The sequence below is a fragment of the Mus pahari genome, chromosome 3, assembly GCF_900095145.1.
Source record: "Mus pahari chromosome 3, PAHARI_EIJ_v1.1, whole genome shotgun sequence".
Classification (NCBI taxonomy): Eukaryota; Metazoa; Chordata; class Mammalia; order Rodentia; family Muridae; genus Mus; species Mus pahari.
In genome coordinates this window covers 148318338-148341779 of record NC_034592.1, presented here as the reverse complement: position 1 = coordinate 148341779, position 23442 = coordinate 148318338, and the positions used below count along the sequence as shown (strand labels likewise).

General features: G+C 42.2%; 1 protein-coding gene and 1 pseudogene across 2 annotated transcripts in view; both read right to left on the bottom strand.

Annotated features, from left to right (window-relative positions):
• The window catches only part of Ncoa3 (nuclear receptor coactivator 3), a 78609-nt gene that overhangs the window by 24295 nt on the left and 30872 nt on the right, over window positions 1-23442 (bottom strand). For both annotated transcript variants that reach the window (XM_021193708.2, XM_029536085.1), the window contains exon 2: window positions 11084-11163. The gene's annotated coding sequence lies outside the window, so the exon portion shown is untranslated. The remainder of the gene's footprint in view (window positions 1-11083; window positions 11164-23442) is intronic.
• LOC110319205 lies at window positions 12246-13011 on the bottom strand (annotated as a pseudogene).

The following is a 23442-nucleotide window of genomic DNA, read 5'->3' as shown; positions in this document are numbered from 1 at the left end:
CAAGTGTGGTTCTTTAAGACAGAACCACACAGCAAATCTAGCTGTGTTGTCAATCAGTTCAGAGCTTACTGTTTAACTGAGTAGTACTGAGCATTTATATACTTCTTGTTACTTAACTTATTCCAGAAGTCTAATATTATCTTCTTGCCCTTGTGCTACATGGACTCAAGCTGCAAACCCACGTGGAGAACTGTCAGTGAAGAGCATCATGGTTTGATCTGTACTCCACAACAGGTCTGACTTTGCTGTGCAATACAGCATACAGCAGTAAATGAGCATCAGCGGAGTGGTGCCAACTCGAAGTAACTGAATACACAAAGACTGACAGTGGCTCCCTCAAAAACACTAAAATGCTGGTATATGGCTTACCATTAACCAACTTCCTTTTTGTTATCTCCAGGTTCAGACAGGAGAAAAGGCTTGCTAACTAGCCTGAAGCACAATGACATGACCAAAAAGAAGAGTTAGTGAGAGGGCAGAGGCACTCTCTTGCCTCTTCCCTGGCAATCAGAGACCCAGCCCACAAGCTGGAAGGAAAGAACCATGTTTTCTGTACTCAGTTTGTAGACTGAGACACGTGTGCATGCACAGGCACACAAACGTTTAAAAAAAGATTAAATGAAAAATATCAATGCTAGTGTTCTATTTGAGCAAGTTATTTTAAGGCCTAAGAAAAACCTTATTGCACCAAAATGAGAGCAGGTAGGTTATCCAAGGATAAAGTAGCAGAGACTGGTTAAGCCTCTCCCTTATCCTAGGTTAGTAAGTAACAGAGGGAGATGAGACAGAGCAGTATGGCACTGAACTAACATACACTAGGTGATTACACATGGTGACCCCACCACATACATGTGTGATTGGTTCTGTTCTACAGATAGGGAAGTGGCTAAATAGCTTGCCTAGCATCATAACTAGATCCGGATGGAAGAGGCTATGACATATTTCATAACCAACCAAACCATCACCAGACCAAATGATTCATGATTCATGCCCAAAGTCAAACTCCCTCCACCCAGCTCTCAAAGTTTCGCAGCTTAATCAGGAACCACATATAGCGCTGTAACATTTGCTGGTAGGTGGCATGAAGTAATAAGGGTCTGGGCAGTTAGGGGTTACCTCCGCAGACATTATGCCTCCTCCTACCCACTATACCCCACAACACTGCCTGAACCATGCTCTGCCAGGCCTAACACCACCGACTTCCACAAGACTGTTTGCTTCTTCTCTAATTAATCTTTGTCTCAAAGAGGCACATTTTCAAACAGCATGTTCTGGTTTCCTGCAGGTGACAATCAGACCTGAATCCTATCAAGGACTGCCCAGGCTGCACCACTGAAAAGCACGGCCTGACGTCACTGTACTACAGAACATGTACATGTACGAACTGTCAGTGAGGGCCAGCACTGGATAAAGCTGGCCTTTCCAATTAGATGTGTTTACTTTCAAATAACTTTCAGATAACATTTCATTATGAAGTCTTTTTGTTTGTTTTTCCCCAAGACAGGGTTTCTCTGTGTAGCCCCTGGCTGTCCTAGAACTCGCTCTGTAGACTGTAGACTAGGGTGGCCTTGAACTCACAGAAATCTGCCTGCCACCACAGCCTGGTTCATTATATCATCTTTTTAAATCTACATTCATTCATAGCACCAATCATTCATCAGAGAAGACATCCAGTAATGAATCAAATTCACCAACACCGTGTTCAAATGTTATCATTGGCCATCAGACTTCACCTCCAAAGTGCTGGTTTAGCTTATTCACTTTCAAAACATTGTCTGCCAAATATACAAACTTGAAACCCATAGTATGTCAGTCACTGATTCAATTAAAAAATAGTTTTGAGTCTGGAGAGATGGCTCATCAGTTAAGAGTACTGTCTAGGGCTGGTGAGATGGCTCAGTGGGTAAGAGCACCCGANTGCTCTTCCGAAGGTCCAGAGTTCAAATCCCAGCAACCACATGGTGGCTCACAACCATCTGTAACAAGATCTGACGCCCTCTTCTGGAGTGTCTGAAGACAGCTACAGTGTGTTTTCATACAATAAAAAAATAAAACTTTTTTTTAAAAAAAAAAAAAAAAAAAGAGTACTGTCTGCTCTTCTAGGTATCCTGAGCTCAATTCCAAACAACCACATAGTGCCTCATAACCTATACTGGGATCTGATGCCCTTTTCTGGCATATAGGCATACATGTAGTTAGAATGTTCATATATATAAAATAAGTCTTAAAGTATTTCTGATGACTCAAAAACTAAAATAGTATTTCAAACCAGGAATGGTGGTGTGTACCTTCAATCCCAGCACTTGGAGGCAGAGGCAGGTAGATCTCGAGTTTAAGGTCAGCCTGTTCTATAGAGTTCCAGGACAGCAAGAGCTACACAGAAAAACCTTGGGGGGGGGGGAGACACAAAACAAAAAAGTGTTTTAGGGGCTGGAAACCTGGGTTCAATTCCCAAAACCCACAAGGCAGCTCACAATTCCAATTCCAGAGCCTCTGACCTCCACAAGCACAGGGCATGCACATGATCCACAAACATAATGTGTAAGCAGAACAACCATCAAGTAAAAATTAATAAATCTTTTTTTTTAAAGGTGCTTCAGTGCTGAGCAGGTTGCTCAGCCAGTAAAATTCTTGCCTAAACTCAATACTTCAATCCACATAAAAGCCAGGGGCAGTGATGTACACTTATAACCACCACCACCCCATTTTATGGGGGAGGGGAGTGATTAACACATACACACACACACACACACACACACACACACACACACACACACACACACACACAAGTGTACTTCACAGGGGAAGAAGACACCTGGAGCTCACCAGCCAGCCAGCCTAGCCTAATTAGCTAGCCTCAGGCCTCTGTAAGACTCAAAATTAAAAGGAGGGGTGGGATGAGGTGTGCAAGGCTACAGTGAGGTGACAATGTACTTATCTGGCTTCCATGTCTTATGACTTTAACCTCCAGAAGCCACAGGGTAGAAGGAGAGAATGGACAGACTCACAGCCTCCCAGAAAGAAGAACAACTCCTAAAAGTTGTCCTGTAACCCCCACATACACGCCATGACAAAGGCAAGCCAACACAATAAATAAAGCACTCGTACAATCTTAGCACTCAGAAGGCAAAGGCAGATGGATCTCCTGTGAGCTCAGGCCAGCTTGGTCAACATTTCAAGTTTCAGGCCAGGCACAACTACACAGAAAGACCGTCTCAAAAACAAAAAAAAGAAAAAAAAAAAAGAAATAGATAGATAGATAGATAGATAGATAGATAGATAGATAGATAGATAGATAGAAGTTGTTCCCCACCCAATAAGAGGTTGTAGGCTACAATTTAAAATAGTATTTTTAAACTGAATTAAGAGGGCCATGAAAATTCAAGAAAATAAGACATTCCATAACCATATAATAAAATCTTCTAATCAAGTTAGAAATAAATGCCCGGGATTAATAAGAAAAGAACTGATGTTCAAAGAGGGGTGCACTTGCACTTGAGCACACATAAAGACACAGTAAATGTGAAAAAATTATCAATTTTCATAAATCACAAAGTGTAAGACAATCCCATCACTCATTGTTTAAAATAGATCTGGTCAGCATGGATACTATGTGAAGCCAAAGCCTAGCAGATAAGGCTGCTCCCCGCACTCAGCAGGCACACACACACACTGAATCACACTGGCTTATCAGACAAACCAAATAAAGCACGGGAAGAAGAGGAGGACCTCAGGCCCATTGCAGTTGACTCAACACTAGCAGGACCATACCAAATTGGATGTCCAATTTTCAACTCCATTTCCTAAAACTGGAAATCTAGAATTTTTACAACATAAAAGTGATTAAAAACTGTTTCCAATAGCAAAATTAACTCAAGTGTTTAGTAGACATAGGCTTTTGCTCCAACAATACTGCCACCTTTTAATGTTGTTTTAAAAACAGATCTTTGTAACCAGAATTCTGGTGTATGATTTTAATCCTAGCACCCATAGGGTGGAGGCAGGCAGATCTCTGTGAGCTCTAGACTAGACCAGGGAGGGGAGTTACAAATGGTTTGTGAGCTGCCATATGTATACTGGGAATTTAACCCAGGTCCTTGAGAGAAGTAGCCAGTGCTACTGAGCCATCTCTCCAGACCCCTCATAGTTGGCAATGTGGTGCACGCCTTTAATCCCAGCACTTGGAAGACAAAGGCAGGAGATCTCTAAACTTGAGGCCAGTTTGGTCTACAGTAAGTTCCAGGAAAGCCAGGGCTACAGAGAGAAAGAAAGAAGTTGCAGCCTCCTCCCCAAAAAGGTCAGAGTAGAGACACTGGCAATATAACCTGATTAAACTGGAAGATCTTTCACTATACAGCATTCTTAGTAAGACGGTTTCCTTATGCCAAAAGAGACTCAGGATTCTTATATTTCCTCATAAAAAAACTTATCAAAAACCCAGACAAAAACACATGTCTACAACTCATCAATTTTTACTTCCTTCTCAGGACCTAAGAAGCCATGTCTGCAGAGTCATGTCTACAATTGCAGAGGCAGCACAGTAACATCTGTGGGGGCTGCTGGGTCTTCTGCAGTCAGAGCATGCTCCTGCTCCTGCAGTAAACCAGTGTGATCAGCACACCAGTGGTACTGGGAGTCAGTATGTCCGGTGTGATCAGCACACCAATGGCACTAGGAGTCAGTATGTATTAACATGTGAAGCTTCTGCCAACTGCATAGAGCATAACAAGCCTGTAGCACATGTTTTATTCTAAATCCACTTTTAATTATCATCACAATCAAATTTTAAAAAGCTAAGAGCAAAATTAAAAATCATTTCAATTCTACTCATGCCACCCTTCAGAAGCTTTCCACCGTTGATCTACAGGGCTCCATTCCCTAATTCCCCCTTCTACATGCTGGTCACATTTCAGGATATGGAAATTAAAGAAGGGCTGGCTCGTAGGTGACCTTGCAAGACCACTGTGTGTAGATATTATGTTTTTACTCCAACGGTCTTAAAACTGGCCAAACAGAAGATTCCACAGAAATGAATCCAATACCCTACAGCATCCATCTTCAGATCCTGTGTACTTGCAATGTTTAGTACACAAGCCCACTAAGAGTTTAGCTTCTCATTAATGGTAAGTGATACATTTAAGCTTAGAAACATATGTTGAACATGTGTGTACATGAAAAGCTTTAAAAGTTGTTTGAAAATGTGAAAATGACTAAGGCTCCTGTTACCCTTGATCACTGTCAGCTGTCACACACTCCCGTCTGATACATATTAATCCACAAAGCAAAGATCTAAAAAGGGCAATTTTGTTTGACTCCTCAGCTGCATGCACTGATCACACACAGCAAATCTACCCAGGGTCAGAAGTGCAGCTTTTCAGTATTAACTTCCAAATAGCCCTGTACCTTAGCTTTTCCTTTTGAGACAGGGTCTGTGTGCCACTGACTGGCCTGGAGCTTGCTATGTAGACACCAGCTAACCTCACAGAAATCTATTTGCCTTTACCTCCTGAATGCTGGGATTAACAGAATTTTCAAACTCACCTAGCCTAACATTCTTTTGGAACTAGATTTAGAAACAAAGAATTATAAGTAATTAAAAGTTTGGCCCCAAAGGGTACAACCATTTATAATGGCTATACATTATTCCATCCTTTAAACTCTTAGCCTGATAGTTACACTAATTACATTTAATTTTCAAAACTAGGTACTAGAAAGGTAGATTATCAAGGACTCAAAGGCTTGTTTTGTATGTTTATTCGTTTGGGGTGTTGGGGTGTGAGTGTGAATGTATGTGTTGAACTTAGAGCCCCATTCTACCATCTGAGTTGCAAACCCTTGTCCTTGATCCATTGTGTGTGTTCACTCTTAATAAAACTCAGTCATGAACAAAAACTAAAACTGCAACCAGTTCTACAGAAAAATGGTGACTGTATTAAACAAAGGTGACTTCGAGGCCAGAGAGATGCTCAGTGGTTGAAAGCACGTGTTGCTCTCACCAAGGACCTGGGTTTGTTTCCCAGTACTCACATGGTGGCTCCCAGCTATTTGTAATCCATTCCAGGGGACCCAACAGACACACATACAGGCAAACCATTAATAACCATAAAATAAATAAGACTCTAAAGATGAGATTCACATTCCGAGTATTGATTGGCAAGTTGAATAAAAAGTTAAAAACATTTGAGTCAGAATAATCTGAACTATCACAGAGAAAGACCATGTGTCACAAAAACAACAACAAAAACACATTCATTACATATTCCAAAAATATCATACTTAAAGGAAACTACCTTAACCACCTGTCTGACTTTAGGAATGAAACATGATTCTCAATACAAATTTTCTTTCGAAAGCATTCTGTACAGCATGTGGGAAGTGAAGTGCACACTTGGAATCCCAGCACTTGGGAAGCTCAGGCAGAAGGACTTCGCCAAGCTCAAGAGTCCACTAAGAGCTACAGAGCAAGTGCCAGACTAGCCACAGTATCCCAGCCAAAACTGCATCTCAAAAAACTTAAAAATGGCAATGATAAAGTAAGCTGCTATTATATTATTTAGTTTATTTTGGGGGTAAGGGTCTGGGCACATGTCAATAGCACATGCCATGGTACAACACACTACACATTGTTAAGGCAGAGTCTCCTATTTCTGCTTCTACATCTGCCTGCCCCTAGGCCTTAAGGAGGATTCACCTGTCTCCACTCCCATGTCACCTGAGGGGTGCTGGAATAACAGAGCACCTTGCTTTTTATGAGTAGTATGGCAATGAAACTCGGGTGGTAAGGCCTTTACCCACTGAGCAATCCTTGTGGGCCCAAAAGCTACTTTTATTGTAAACACTATACTCAAAATACAATACCCTTGCTTTTAGTAAGTTCACTCTACATTCCAAATCTATACATCACTGTCCGCAGTCTGCCTCTCATGTGACATAATCTCTTATACCGGAAGGTGCTGGAGCTGATGGCTCCTACCTGCAACCCTAACACACAAGAGAATTGCCAAGCCCTCCATGCCAGCCTGGGCTATAGAGTGAGTTATAAGCCATTCTATACTACAATGTGAGACCGTGTCTCAAAATAATGATAATAGCAAAATAAATTAAAAAGATAAGGAAGTTGGAAGGGGACTCTAAGGGGAGTTAGGAGAGTTGTTGAGAATGTATATGATCAAAAAACACTGCATACATGTCTGACATTCTAAAAGAATTTAAAATATTCTTTTTAAAACAGGCTTTTAAAAAGCATTCACATCATTCCAAGTAAAAATAGCTGTGTCTTTTCCATTTGTAACGAAACCACTTAACTGACCCTAAATAGAAGAGTCACCAAAATTACAGTGCAAGTTTTAAACTGTAGTCATAAGTCTGTGTGTAACAACTGGTTTTAAAGGTTTTGAAAAACTAGAGTGAGCTAAGTAGATGGCACATGCCTGTGATGCCAGCACTGAGGCAGGACAAGCAGAAGTTCAAGGTCAGGCCAGCTATAGAACTAGATTGAAGGTCAATTTATGAGACCTTGTGTCAAAGGACAAAAAAACCCTGAGGTGAGGATGTGAGGTCCAGCTCAGCAGTAGGATGCTTGCCCAGCAAAGGCTTGATCCTCACAACTGGAGGGCTGAGCACAAAATTTGCTGCTCTATCACAGCAACCAAACTTTAGACCAAACCCAGGTCTGCATATAAGTCCTCATGAAGCCAAACCAGAATGAATGGATATATATATATATATATATGCGGGATGTACACCATCATTAAATTTAAAAGGCAAGCGTGTCAGACCCACACCACCGTCACCCTCGTTATTTTAAAGCCAAGAGCACAGATGCTCTAGACAACTTGGGGAGAGGGTGTTCAGTCCCAGGAGGCACCCATATGACTGACAGACAGCTCCTAACTGTAAGTAACTCTAGTTCTAGGAGATCAGACCTCTAAAGGCAGTGCATGCACATGGTGCACAGACATGCATGCAGGCAAAACACCCAGAACACATTAAATAAATGTCTAAAGATAAACAAATGACCAAGAATACATACAATATACAGTAATTTGAAAAACAAAACAAAACAGGAAAGTGAAAGGACAGACACGGGGAATAAATAAAGATCTAAAAGTTCAAGTACCGGGTTCAAAAGAATACCTCAAACATACATCATAGCACACAACATACAAAAGGTTGCTTAATTTAGTGCTTTAAATTTTAAAGCACAAGGTGTGAGCAGCTCATCTGCCATCTGAGTGGTGGTGCAGATGCATACACACCACTTATGATTCCCACTTAATCCTCAGACAGTGGGCTACAAGGAAGAGCTCAACTGGAACGGAGAGAAAACACAATTCACTCCAACCCATCAAAATTCCAAGGGAAAACAAGGACTGGACTGGACTGGGTGCCGAAGCTATGATATCAAGTACTTGACTCTTCCTCACAGACTTGTCCTCCTGATCAGCAAGCCACCTAATGCTGTTCAAGAACTGCCATTAGACTGGCTGGATTTTATCTCTCCTGGTTTTCTTCTTAGAAGAAAGAAGACTGGGGGGGGGGGGGGGAATACAAATATGACCAAACTACACTGCATTAAATTTTTGTTGTTGTTAACTTGGAGAAACTGGCATCCCCAGTAATAACCCTAACCACACCTACTGAGACTTCATCCCACGTTCCATGCAGTGACGGCCAATGCCTTTGAACTCAGCAGAGGCAGGCAGATTGTGAGTCCGAGAGCCACAGCCAGGACTTCACAGAGAGAACCCAATTTAAAAACAAACAAACAAAAAACGAAAAACTTTATCCTATGACCTAGTGAGCAAGGGACAGAAAATAAAGTGTGTGCTTAGCAGGTCATCAATGGCAAAGACTGGATTTGTTTGTTTTAAGTTTGAGATGAGGAGTGCTTAGGTTTGGCTTTTGCATATAAGGTCTGTGACCCCAGCTGTCCTGAAACTCATCAGAAGACTTGGCTGGCCCTGAAGTTATAATTATCCACCTTGGCCTCTAAAATGCTGGGGTTACAACCTGGGCTAAATCACAAAAGAAGGACTATATATGTATCCCCACTTATCCCCACAAACATTTCCTTTAGAAAGTACTTTTTAGCATTCAGCACTGAGGTGTGCACCTGTAATGACAATGTTCCAAGTCCATCATTGAGCTCAAGGCCCTATTGTCTTCTCCAGCCTGGGTCACCTAGTAAGACTCTTACCTGTTAATCTCAAGAGCGGTCTTGTGTTTTTATGAGTGGAGAAAAGCAACTAGAAGTAAAGAATGCTTACATGAAGAACCAAATCTATCAACCACAAAAACACACAGATGGAAAGAACCTGAGATCTGTAAAGTATACCAACTGATCATTATGAAAACTTACAGAAAGACCACATCCCTGCCTTATTAGCTTCTATACTACAAGAGTAGCTGTCTGTGCTTTCTGGCTTTATGCTGAGAGTTACTATATCTAAGCAGGTAACTGACAAGATTGATTGTTCCATACACCCCAAACAAAATAAGCTTAAAAACCAGTTGAATAGTTTGGCTTTAAGGCAGCAAACTTTATAAACTTCCCATCAGTGGGGCTTGTATTTTAGTAGGGTAGCGTATAATTAAAGCAAGTTTTCAAATTAAAATGAAGGACAGGCATAAATGCAGACTTTACAACCTAGTAGTCAGTAGCCAGTGGTATTTTTGCTCATATTGATTCACTACAACCAGAGCTTCTAACCATATTTACTTTGCATGGAGAAAGAGAACATGATGTATTTGGGGGTCCAAAAAGGACATCTTGGGGGCATCTCCTCCCACCATGTGCGTTTCAGGAATAAACTCAGGCAGCAGGTGTCATGACTAGCTGAACTACCTTAAAAACCCATCAGGAGAACTTTTAGAACTACAATTTCAAGTTAAATGTTATATTAAAAAAGAGACTATTCTACCCACACTGCATTTCTGTATGCACTATATTGTGGAGGTTTATCTTGACTGACAGCTTGATTGAACTAAGCCACCAATGCCTGCGGTGCATCTGTGGACGCTCTTCCAGAGCTGGCAAATGGGCTACAAATGACAGGGTAAAGACCTATCCTGGCTGTAGGTGGCGCCATCCAAAAGCCCAGAGGACCAGGCAGACTGCAAACAAGGAGGACAAGCACTGAATCAGTTTGCACTGAATCAGTTCTTTAGTATAGATAATACAAAAAGAAACAAGAATAGACAGGTTCCTGGGTCTGATGCTTAGGCTTCGGCTTAAACCAAGAAAGTGTTCTCAGCAGGTGGCAAGAAAACTGAGCAGTACCCCAGCTGATGTCCCTTGTGTGGTTTGCTTGGGTTTTTTTGTTTGTTTGTTTTTGTTTGGGGGGGGCAACAAACAGGAAAACAAACACGACAAAATCGTGTAGCAAAATGACAAATGGATAGCAACAGCAGATAACAGAAGCAGCGAGGGGACATGCTCTTGACCTACAGAGGGCTAAAATTAGAAAGAGAAAGTAGAACAAAAGTAAAAGACAGGAAAATAGCAAAGCAGATAAAACCTGCTTAGTAAATGTACCCAAGGGGGGATTCAAAGACCCACCCAGATGTCAGGACTAGTTAAGCAAGAACTTACAGGAAAATAAATGCAAACTGCACTAGCTGGGTAAAGAACAACTGCTTTCTGGGCAGTCAGACAGCTTTTCTACCCTCATTTTACTATTTTGATGTACTATTAAAGGTTAAGAACAGGAGTAGATAAAATGTCATTTGTCTGCACAAGCAATCAGAGAAAAATGGCAAACATGGCGTTGGGGCTGATTCCAATTTGTTTTTTAGACAGGGTGCACCTTGTAGCCCTGGCTGGACTGCCTCTTTGGGACTAAAGCATGCATGCAGGCAGATTCCAATATTAACCAAAACCTTTCAAACATTCACAGAGAGGTAGGCAGGGCTGCCTTCCCTCCTGCCCCACTTAGAGTGTATTTGTCTGTGTACTACAGACAGAACCCCTATGTGTTTGCTTAGCCCAGGCTCACTTGCCCAGCCATCATCGTAGATGCACATTGAGTAGAGAAAGCAGAGCCTCCAGGCAGACTAAGTGAGAAGGAAGCACAAGAATTACCTGATGGCCTGCTCAGTAAGGGCGGGGAGGAGCTTCGTTTTACCGATCTCGGAGTCCACTGTTCAGCAAATCTTTTGATCCTAAGGACAAAAGAAGGGGACAGTTATTGTCTCTTCTTTAAATTAAGCATTTGTACGAGTCCTACCTAGATTATCCCATCTCTCCTTTGGTGTGTGAGAAGGCCACCATGCACACAGCCTCCCCTGGGAATCAGACCTGATGTTTGCTTTGCCATAGCAATACTTGTAATGTGTTAAAAAGGTAAGCACAGCATTCACAATGGAGAATACAGTGGGATTTATACTGTGCACAATCACTCACTGATGCACAAGAGAAAGATCAACCTGACCTCAAATTTACTATAGTCATTTAATTCCTTACAAATATAAGTTTAGTTCTAGACAAACCCAACCTGAAAGATACAGGAAAACAACAGCCTTGGCTTCCCAAAACAACCTTTGAAAAGACAGTTTTCTGAAATGACCTTGTGCAAGAAAATTTCAATTAAATAACTTGTTGCATGTCTGCTGCATGCTGGTACTGTGTTTGCACATGGCATTAGATAGAACTCATGGACCAGGCATGGCAGTGCACACCTTTACTCCCAACACTCAGGAGGCAGAGGAAGGCACATCTCTTTCAGTTCAAGGCCATCCTGGTCTACAGGATAAATTTCAGGCCAGATAGGGAGACGGAGGAGCAGACAGGAGGAGAAAGATGGGGGAGGAAGAGGGAAAAGTAGAGGGACAGGGAAGGGGGGAGGGTCGGGAAAAGGAAAGGGGGGGAAGGGAAGGAAAAGGAGAAAAAAAAAAATCACAGGGCAAAATGGCTTAGCGGTAAAGAGCATACAGAAAGCATATATCAAGTATCTAATATTCATATATTATATCAGCATAATAAGAAATCTGAGCTTGTTTCCCAATACCCACATCAGGCCACTCAGTTACCTGTGACTCCTATCTTACATCTCTGGCCTCAGGTAGCACTGCATCTGACATTCAGATACATAGACACATAATTCAAAATAACGAAAACAAATACTATAAAAATAAAGCCATGGTGCCACTATTAATTGTGGGTAATCAGAAGCAGGTACAAGCAGGCACTACAACTTTTTTTTTTCTTTTCTTAGGTAAGTTCATATTTTATTTCTCCAGTGACATTTGTTACAGTTGAATAAAAGCTAAAGGCCTGCTTCCACACCAAAGCCAGGTCCTTTGGGTGGTTCAGTCAAAGAAGTAAGACCTCCAGCTGGCTCACAACAGAAGCGGCCACTCCTAGGCCCTGGTTTTGGAACTTTTCCAGCTCTGAGTTCATCAATAATCTCTTCAATATCCTTGGGTATCAGATCCTCATAGTAGTTGTCATTTATTTGAACCATTGGTGCATTTACACAGGCCCCTAAACATTCCACTTCTATAAGAGTGAAAAGTTTGTCAGGTGTAGTCTCTCCAACCTTTATTCCAAGCTTTCTCTGAAGGGTCTCCAATATGCTGTCAGAATCTCAAAGCCTGCAAGGTGCAGTAGTGCAGACCTGAATATGGTACTTCCCAACTGGCTTTCGGTTATATATTGTATAAAAAGTTGCTACTTCATATACTCTCATTGGAGGTACTTGTAAAACTTCTGCCACCTTGTTCATAGCGGAGATAGGTAGCCATCCATTCCGCCTTTGGGCGAGATCCAGGACCGGAAGCACAGCGGCTGCTTTATGCCCTTCTGGGTAGTTTTTTACTATTGCCTCTATCCTTATAGTTTTCTGGTGTGAAATCAAATGGAGTATCTGGGTTATTCTCAGGAGTATCTCTATGCACAAATAAGACTCCTCCAGCACCATTTTGCACTGCTGTCTTATGCAAATTCCTTGAATGTCTTCCCCACTGAGCAGCGAGGCCGGTCGCCTTGGCCAGCAGGGCCAAGGAGAGCATGGGGGGGGGGGGGGTAACGCGGTGCTCTGACCCCACTCTAGGCTGACAGAATGAGCCTGGAGGCCCAGTGCGCGCGGTCCCCCGCACGCACAACTTTCTAAAACAACAATGCCGCAGAAGTGAGCCTCTAATGAGCACCATGCTGTGGACACGAGAAACAGGGTAAGGGGTATCAACACCACAGAATGGGCAACCCTGAAGACTACTAAGATGTGACATTAAGGTCTTTTGGGGTCTCGCAGTGACTGAGCCACCAATTAGGGAGCATGCCATGGGCTGGACCTAGGACCCCAGCACATATGTAGCAGATGTGTAGCTTGGTCTTCATGCAGGCCCCCCAACAACTACAGTGAGGGCTGTCGCCCAACTGTGGATCCTGTTCCTTTAACAGGGCATTGTCTGGCCTCAGTGGGAGATGTGCCTAGCCCTGCAGTGACCTGATGTGCCAAGGTGGGCTGATGGGGGGAGGGGGCACCCTTCTTCCTTATCAGAGAAGTGGGGGGAGGGAAGGACTATGTGAGGACTAGGAGGAGGTAGCAATCGGGATGTAAAGTCAATGAATGAATAAATAAATAAATGGATAGATAAATAAATGGGGGGAGATGTGAAATTAAGACAAATTCACAGCTGTTTATCTCTGCCAAAAATAGTGAAATCAGACAATTTCTGCAAATATTACTTAGATTTACCATCAAAATGCCCGTTAACTCCTCACACTGAGGCAAGAGAGAAACATCATCATCTTCATCTGCAATCCAAAACCTGCCAAGGCCCAGGCTCAGTCCGAAGCCAGCCTGGACTGTATAGACAAAGCCAGCCTGGACTATATAGACAAAGCCAGCCTGTACTGTACAGACAAAGCCTCTCTCAAAAATAAAGTGCGAGCTGAAGACATAGATCAAGGTGAGGGCTTGCCAACACGTATGTATGTATGTGTGCCTGTGTGTGTGCGCCCCATCACAGAAATGTTGAAGTCAAAGAAGAACTTCCAGATACTTGTTCTCTTCCACCACGGGGCCCCAGCCCAGCCCTGGCAGCAAACTCCTTTACCAACTTAAAGCCAACTTCAATAATACGCATATAATGCTGGGCATAATGCTGGGCATCTAAAAGACAGGATACATAAAGGAAATGAATGAAGGTAACTAAAAGTGAAAGTTTTCAGCTCAGCACAGCCAGGATGTGATGCCATGCATTTTCTCAAACACACACTACATGTAGCCATAGAGGGGGACAAAAAAAAAGGATAAATAAAAACTGTTTTTAAAAAATGCTGGGTGTGTTGGCACATGGCTTTAATTCCAACATCAGGCCAGCCAGTTTACACAGTGGGACATTACCTCAAAAGAGAACAGAGTTGCAGGGCACACAATTCTGCATCTGAGCAGTAAGGAAAGAGCACAGAAGCCCAGCGGCAGAGATCTATGAACTGGCCTCACCTTTTTGCTGAGCTTATGTTAGTAAGGACCTAGTTACAGAAAGGAAGCAGGCTTGTCAGCAAGCGGCTTGCAGCTGCTTGCTCTACAGCTCCTCCCTTGCTCCCCCCTTCTCTCCCTCTCTCCCTCTGCCTCACCCACTCTCTCTCCCTCTGAAAAGCTGTGTAGAGTTCTGCAGGATCACACAAAATAAATACAGGCAAAGGGGGTGGGAGTGGGGGTGGAGTGAGCAGGCTCTCCCAGTAGAAGGCTTTCCACAGGAACGGCTACAGGGTCAAAAGTTTACAGTGGTTTCTATTTCACCTTTTAGCAGCCAATCAGCAAACAGAGACTGCACTGACCCTCGGGCTGCAGGAGCGTTAACTCCCTGGCTACCAGGACTGCTGCTGCTGTTCCTCCGGCCTTCTCTTAAGGAGGAAAGGTTTAAAAAAAAAAAAAAAAAAAAAGCAGCGGACACCCTAAGTTCAGGTGACTAATGTAAACCTCCATTTGTGCCGAAAAATTATTTGATAATTATCCCCTTTTCCTTCAAGTCAAGGATTCTTTATCTTAGAGCATCCAACAAACCAACTGATAATGATATAAAGACAAAGAAATAATTGGGGTATGTTAGGAAAAGATTTTCTACCATGGTGCTTCAATTCTACCAACAACCTAAAGAAATGATAGGAGATGATACCCATTTAGTTCCCTGTGAATGCTTTGAAAAGAAACTCAATAATGAAACCTGTCGATTAAAGTGTTTAGGCTCTGACTCTCTCAGGTCACTAATACAACTGAAATATGCCACCCTTTTCACAAGGGGCGTCTACAGAAATACAGCTAGGGCCATGTGTGTCCCTGTGTTATCGCCAACCCTCCAGGACCCAGTGCCGCCTCAGCGTGGAACAAACTCAAAAGAAAAGCCTTTCAGCAGAGCTGGCCTCCTGATTGCTCTTTCATATAAATGTCCTACAAAAAAATCAATAAGCTAATCCATTCACTACTGCTCTCAGAGTTCTGTACTAACAGTGGGCAGGGCCAAGATGGAGAGGACAGGGCAGGCACAACCACACCCCACCCTTGCCCCCACCCCATTTCCCCTTCTCTCTCCTCCCCAGGGCAGTAAGGAAGCAGGACCATGATGCCAGAGAGCTTGAAGCCAGCATGGCAATTTGCGGTTGTTTCAGTTTTGGTCTTTGTCTGTCTGAGGTTTTGTTTTGGTTTTTGGTTTGTTTGTTTGTTTTGGGGGGGTTGGGTTTTTGTTTTGTTTTTTGCATGTTTTTTTAAAGGGGTGGTTATGGGAGGGAATTTAAGACAATCTCTATGGAAAAACAGCAGCAATCCTCTTGCCCCAGCCTCAAAGTCCTGGGCTTACAAGTGTGAGCCACCATTCCTTAAAGCCCACAAGACAAGGAGGAAACAGCTGTACAAACTCTCCTATGGAAATGATCTAGTAAATCCTAATTTATAGATAAGGCAACTTATATACCAACTGGTTGAATTTTAGCAGTTTTACAAGTTTAGATTTTTACAAGTTTAGACCCATATAGGCACCACCATTGGCTACTAAAACGATCCCGTATAGGATAGTAGGTCTGTCCAAACTGAGATCATCAAATACCAGCTATTTCTGAAATGCAATTGGTAACCAATATGTTATAATGCCTTACTTGCTATACAATAACCAGAGGCCCAGGGTATAGCAGACTGTCTTCATTACACAGAAACTCTATAGTGCAACTTGATAAACATGTTTCAGACCATGAATAAAATCAATATTATAATTTCAAGTTGAAAAAAAGATAGAAATAATTTTCTAATAGTAACTTCCAAACCCCCATGATATAAATTTATGACTATAAGTCTAATTTTAAAATACATCTAATTTGTTCTTTTTAACATGGCTTACAGAATCATGTGCGTGCATGCACATGTTTAATTTAAAGAATCTTCTCTTGTTACAAGATAGCCTCATTGCACAGGAAAATGGATGCGACAAAATTCTATATCAAGTCAGCATGTTAGCAAGAATTCTGTGTGTTCTGAATTTGATTAATACAAACCAAGGTCACTTCCTGAACAATGCCTGCCACTGCAGCTGCAGGCAAAGGCTGGCACGAGGCTGGGAGGAGAAAGAGGGTGAGGGTGTTTATTTACTAATAAGCAAATGGGTGCCATTTCCACACAGTTATCTTGATGAGAAAAGATTGGCAAGCTCCTGAGATCCTGGTACATAAAGATGAAAAATATTTCTATTTTTTACACAGAAATGTAATTCAATGTGCATAATGTTCACGTCAACATTATATCTAAAAGGTCCTTCATGATAATGTGCAAAAACCATTTAACCACTTAAAATGATACAAATAATGCCAGACAGCAAGGTAAACGGAAATGGCACGTTCACGGTGACCCTAACTAGTACAAAGGAAGACAAGGCCGCACAGACCACAGACTCACGGTTCCCTTCGCCAAAACCAGGAAAGGCCTAACTCAAGAGTAAAACTCCAAAACTTTTATTTAGAAAATAATTCATAAAAATTTATCCTGACATGCAATTGAATTTTTATCTCAGCATTATGCAAATATTATTATGTCTTTTTAAAAAATCTCAAAGTGTACATCAATGGCAAGTTAAAGCTATCAGTGTCACACAACACACAGTTGTTGTGAGGAACAGCGAGGAAACCTAAAGCATACTGCACACCCCGTCTGTACCACTACTCTGCACCCTACACAGCTCAGCGAGCCGGTAACAAACATACCGGCAGTCAGGAAGCCTGCATCTTCTGTAATTTTCTATAATGGCCATCTATAAAAGCACTGTGTGATATTTTTCAAATATCAATCAAACTATGATGTCCCAGATTTGTATCATCAGCAGAGCACCCATGTACCTTCTTGGTTACTTGTTTAATGTACGGTGTTATTTTTAAAATTTCTAAACAATGTATTTTGATATTTTCCTCCTTCCCCAACTCCTTACAGATTCTACCTATAGATGAGATTTCACCTCACTATGTCTTCCAGCTAGCCTTCAAATGGAAATCCCCCTGCCTCAGGTTCCTAGGTTCTAGAATCTGGTATGAACCACTAGGCCCAGCTTAAATGTGTCTTTTGTTTTGTTTTTCATGCTGTGGGTGAAGCCCTGGCCTTGACCACTGCTCTACCTCTGAGCTGCATTCTCCGCCCACCAGTGTTTTTGTTGTCTTGTACCTCTTGTTTTATGTAGAACAAGCTCTCACTATAAAGTCCAGGCTGTCCTGAACTCGCCCACTTAGCCATGACTGGCCTGGATCTCATGATACTCCTGCATACCACCACACCCAAGTTGTGTTTATAATGGTTGTGTAACACAAAACTAACTATTACAAAAAACTGAGGGAGGAAGTCTGTCTGGGAAGGTGGCTTGATGGTCAGAGCACTTACTACTACTCTTCCAGAGGTCCTGGGTTCAGAGCAAGAACATGGTAGCCCACAACCTTGTTAACTCCAGTTCCAGGGACTCTGACACCCTCTTCTGACCTCTGATGGTACCAGGCACACACATGGTAAAGACATACATGCAGGCAGAAAACCCAAACACAAGTTAAAACTTTAATAATACATAAAAATTTGAATCAAAATAATGACAAAAACAGAAGTTCACACTGTCTTCAAATAAGCTCAGCACTCTCAAAACAGGAGGGAGATTCAGCCAAGTTCAAAGCCAGCCTGGCTACCTAGCAAGAGCCACCTAAGACAAAAGGAAAGATTTTGTCAATGTACAGAAGGGTATTATTGCCATTCTCTACACAGGCTGAGAATACAGCTCTATCTTTCTGGCTGCTCCCATGCTTTCTCTGACAACGTAATCAACGAAAGGACTTTCTATATCATGTTAGGAAAAGGAAGTGAACTGTGTTCACACAGGGATGAAGCCCTGGACTCAGAGAGCTATTCATGGCTATGGTAAGAAAGTGGCTTGCAAGAACCGAGCACATAACACACTTCTCCAGGGGGTTGTGGTTGTTCCTTTTTCCTTGACATTGGAGAGACTCGGGGCAAATGGCCAAGTCCTGCAGGTACCTAAGTCCCTACCAGTGTTTATGTATATATAAGATCCAAAAGATCTTATGCCATATATATATATATATATATATATATATATATATATATATATATGGGGTGTCTGGGTCACTGACCATGGGACTGAGGGGCTGTGGGCTTGGCCTCTTTCTCTGTTTTCATCCAGGTGAACAGTTTGCCCACCATGTACCACTAACAGGATGTGCTGCCTAGCCAACCAAAGACAGGTGGTAACTGGGAAGCCTGTCTTCTCAAATGCACTGGTCAGCATCACTTCAGTTATAAACCAAGAGCATCCCTCACTGTTTGGTTACTGCTTGCTTTAGGTTTGCTTATGTTTTATTTCTGACAAAAATATTCTATTTATTTAATAAATGTATTTAAAAATGTATATTTATTTATTCAGATTTATTTTTAAATGTGTAGGTAGGTGGTTTGCCTGCGTGTATTCTATATATGCTCTGTATTCAGAGGACAAAAGAGGGCATTGGACCTAAATCTTCAAGAAAAAGAAAAATCTCTCCAGTCCTATATATTGAGTAGTATGTATATATATATATATGTATATATATATATATATATATATATATATATATATATATATATATTGGGGGGGATGTTTACCTTTACGTATGTCTATGCACATATGCACATGTGCACTGGGATCTTCTGGGACTGGAATAACAGATTTTTGTGAGCTGATATGTGAGTGCTGGAATTGAACCCAGGTCCTCCAGAAGAACAGCCAGTGCTCCCAACCACTGAGCTACAGCACATGCTCTTAATTACTTTTTCTTTTGGGACAACTCTCACTTTGTAGCACTCAATGGCCTATATAACTCACTATGTAGACCAGGCTGACCCAGTGGTAGGATTAAAGATATGTGCCAGTACACTTGGCATCATGTATTGGTTTTAAATGTGGGAATCTTACTGTCTTTATTCAGCCTAAGTTCATTTATTTCTAGCCCTTCCTATTTCAGATAGCAGTTATAACGAGTGAGTGACGGGTCTCACCATTCCTTTAGGTCAAGGACACTTTCTGTTTTGGGGTACATGTGAGGGGGAAAAAAATGCAGTCCATGAATTCAGAATATATATGCAGTAAGGGCCTGAAGAGATGACTCATTAAAGTAACCTGGAGTTCAAGGCCCCAGCACCCATGTAAAAAGGCAAGCACAAGCCTATAATCCCAGAGCACTGGAAAGATGGAGAAGGTGCCTGGGTTGGCCACACAACTAGTCTAGCTGAATCTACAAACTCTAGTTCAATGAGAGTACTTGCTACAAAAAAAAAAGAAATAAAAAGCAATTAAAGGCACCCAATGTCAACCTTTAGCATATATACCCTCAAACGGAGCTGAGGCAGGAAAGTTACTGTTGGTTCCAGACAAATGGAGCACTTGAGAGTTCCAGGCCAGCCTGACTGCAGTGTAAAATGCCTAAAAGGAAAAAGGGCAGAGGGGAGAGGGCAGAGGGGAGAGGGGAGAGAGGAGAGGGCAGAGGGCAGAGGGCAGAGGGCAGAGGGGAGAGGGGAGAGGGGAGAGGGGAGAGGGCAGGAAAGGAAAAGGAAAAGGAAAAGGAAAAGGAAAAGGAAAAGGAAAAGGAAAAGGAAAAGGAAAAGGAAAAGGAAAGTACAGCTGGCATTTGTCTTACTACTTTTCCTATTGCTGTGATAAACATCTGACAAGATCAACTTAAGGAAGGGTGGGGGCGTTCCAACTTCCAGCTCAAGTGGAAGCACACACAGAGTGACGAGTGTTTGCCCTCAGTTCTTTCTCCTTTCTACATAGTCTAGGATTCTGGGTGCATGCATGGTTACCATGGGTGGGTCGTTCGATATCAACCTAATCAAGGGAACATCCACAGGCATGCCCAGATTCTGTCTCTTGAATAACTCGAGGTATCAAACTGACAGCTGAGAGTAACCATCAAAGGGCTACAGCAGAATAGCACCCTAGAACTGTCATGCACAGCAGCACACTTGATAATCCACTGCTCTGAGGAGGCTGAGACAGGGGAGTCCTGGGAAATGCTGGCCAGCTGATCTAGCCAAATGAGTAACCCAGTCTCAGAAAATAAGGTAAAAGAGGAATTCTAGAAGATATGCAAGTCTTCATACACATACACAACCACCTAACACGTGTGTGTGTGTGACACACACACACACACACACACACACATATTCACTCCTAAAAAGTATCTGAAAAATGATTACAAGAAAAATAATCAAAGAAAATGAAAACCTAAATTTTCAAATATGCAAAAAAAAAAGAAAGGAAAGGAAAGGAAAGGAAAGGAAAGGAAAGGAAAAGGGGCTGGTGAGATGGCTCAGTGGTTAAGAGCACCAACTGCTCTTCCAAAGGTCCTGAGTTCAAATCCCAGCAACCACATGGTGGCTCACAACCATCCATAACAAAAACCTGATGCCCTCTCCTGGAGTGTCTGAAGACAGCTACAGTGTACACCCATATAATAAATAAATTGATTTAATTAAATCTTTTTTTAAAAAAAAAGGAAAAGAGACTCTCCTAGAGAGCTTAATCAGTAAGGTGCTTGCCTTGTACAAGGATCTGTTTAGACACTTGGTACCCAGGTTAAATAACCAACAACACAACAACCAAAACCAGCACTGTGAGCTTGGTGGCATTCTAGTAATCCCAGCACTAGAAGGCAGAGACAAGATGATCTCTGAAGGCTCACTGGTCAGCCAGTCTAGTTGAACTGTTTTAAGTCCCAGGCCAACAAGAGACTTGTGTCAAAGGAAACAAAGAATTTCTATGCATGACACCTGAAATTATGTTTCTGTGAGTGAGCACTTGAGCACACAGACACATGGCAGGCAACATGGACCAGCAGATAAAGGTGCTTGCTGTCAAGGCTGATCCCCTAGAGCCACACAGGAGGACCTAAGTTGTCTTCAGACTGCCATACACAAACATGTAAGAAAAAAATACTAAATACAAATGCCTTAGTAACTGCAAATTCCTATGATAAACTACTAATATACATGGAATCGATCTACTGAAGATACAAAACAATACCAAATGAGGAAGAAAATGCAAACCAGTGGAGCTTTAGTGGACTGATAGGGACATAAACTGGGAAGAAAAAGAGTATATTTAAAACTTAAAACTTTCCATCAGATGGCAATACAATGTTTACAAAACTATAAAATCATAGTTGTAACACATTAACTTATTAGGAAAGACTCTCATGTCAGCTCTAGTAGCTGATGAAGCATTCTGATGAAGTCATTCTCAGATATGCTAAAATCCCATCTGTCTTCCGTGGCATAGCTCAACAAGGGTATTCTAAGCAGATTTAAACCAGTCTGGCTATGCAGCTAATTAGAGCCAATATCGACTCATATTTTTTAAAAAGTCAATTCTCTAAGTCCTGTCATAACTTTTTAAACAAATAAAAACAGTCAATGGAAGTTACTAAGTTGGGGACAGGAGAGGGGGACTCAGCACTGGCTGCTCTTCCAGGCTTGATTTCCAGCACCCACACATGGCAGCTCTCAACTGTATGTACAGTTCCACGGGATCTTATGCCCTCTCCTGATCTACCTGATGTGTGTTCTACCACATGTGCTGCAGAGACATACATGTAGGTAAAATATCAATACACATAAAATAAAATGCAAAAAAGGAAGCTAGCTACTGTAAGTAACTCTGACCACCGTCTGCTCTCCTCACAGGGAGCCTTGTCCAGCAGCAGCAGCCCTGAACTCAGGATATAGGAGCTGGCCTTATGCTCCTGCCTCAGCTTCTGGAGTGCTGTGATTAAAGCCGGTGCTTCCCTGAGCCTCTGTTCAGTTCCCTTGTATTCATCAACTGCTGCCTTGAACTTTCTTCCTGGTGGCCATCTCTGAACCTCTCCCACTGGCTCAGCTACAAGGTTCACACAGTATGCACACAGCAGAGTCCAGAACTGTGAGTTACCTTCCCAACACTGACCCCCAACAAAAACTAGAAAAAGCGCATTCCTTTAATCCCAGTAGAAGGAGGCAGAGGCAGGCGGATTTCTGAGTTCAAGGCCAGCCTGGTCTACAAAGTGAGTTCCAGGACAGCCAGGGCTATACAGAGAAACCCTACAAACAAACAAACAAACAAAAAACTAGAAAGAGAGTTACAGGTATGTGGGATGGCTCAGTCTGTAAAGGCACCTGTCACCAACCCTGGCAACCAAGTTAAATCTGGGTCCCTCCATTATGGAAACAGAACCAACTGGAAAAGTTATCCTCTGACCTCCACATATACCCTATGGACTCCCATACACATTAAATAAAGGATGAATAAAAAAATTAATTTTATATTTTTTTTCTTAAAAGTTAGGAAGGAAGGAAGTTAGTTGGCTGGTTGGTTACAGAGAGAGGGAGGGAGGGAGGAGTGAGTGAGTTAGTTAAGGGCTGGAGAGATGGCTCAGCAGTTTAGAGCACTGGCACATTTGGAGGACTCAGGTGCCTCAACCATCTGTAACTCCAGTGCCAGAGACCTGATACCCTCTGCTGGATTCTGAGGGCACTGAATGCACATGATGCACATATACACATGCAAAACACAAATAGAAACCTTTGGGAAAGATGCTGTGAATAAGCACACAGTGATCTAATGCGGTTTTTAAAAATGCAATGCATGGATATAGGTAAGAAAGCCAGGCATGGGAACATGGCTGTAATAAAAACTGTTTTCTGTGAAGTTTAGCCATGACTGTCCTGAATTTAAGGCTGGCCTGAGCTACATAATGAGTTCAAGGCCACCCTGATTGATATACACACATACACAAAAGCACTGTGGAATGTATAACTGTATTTTTTTTAATCCTTTCATTGTTTTATGATAGGGTCTCATCTGTACTAGACTTGCCTCAAAGTAAGCTTCCTATTAGACAAGGATTGCCTGCCTCCACTTTCTTTTTTCTTTTTTCTTTTTTTTTTTTTT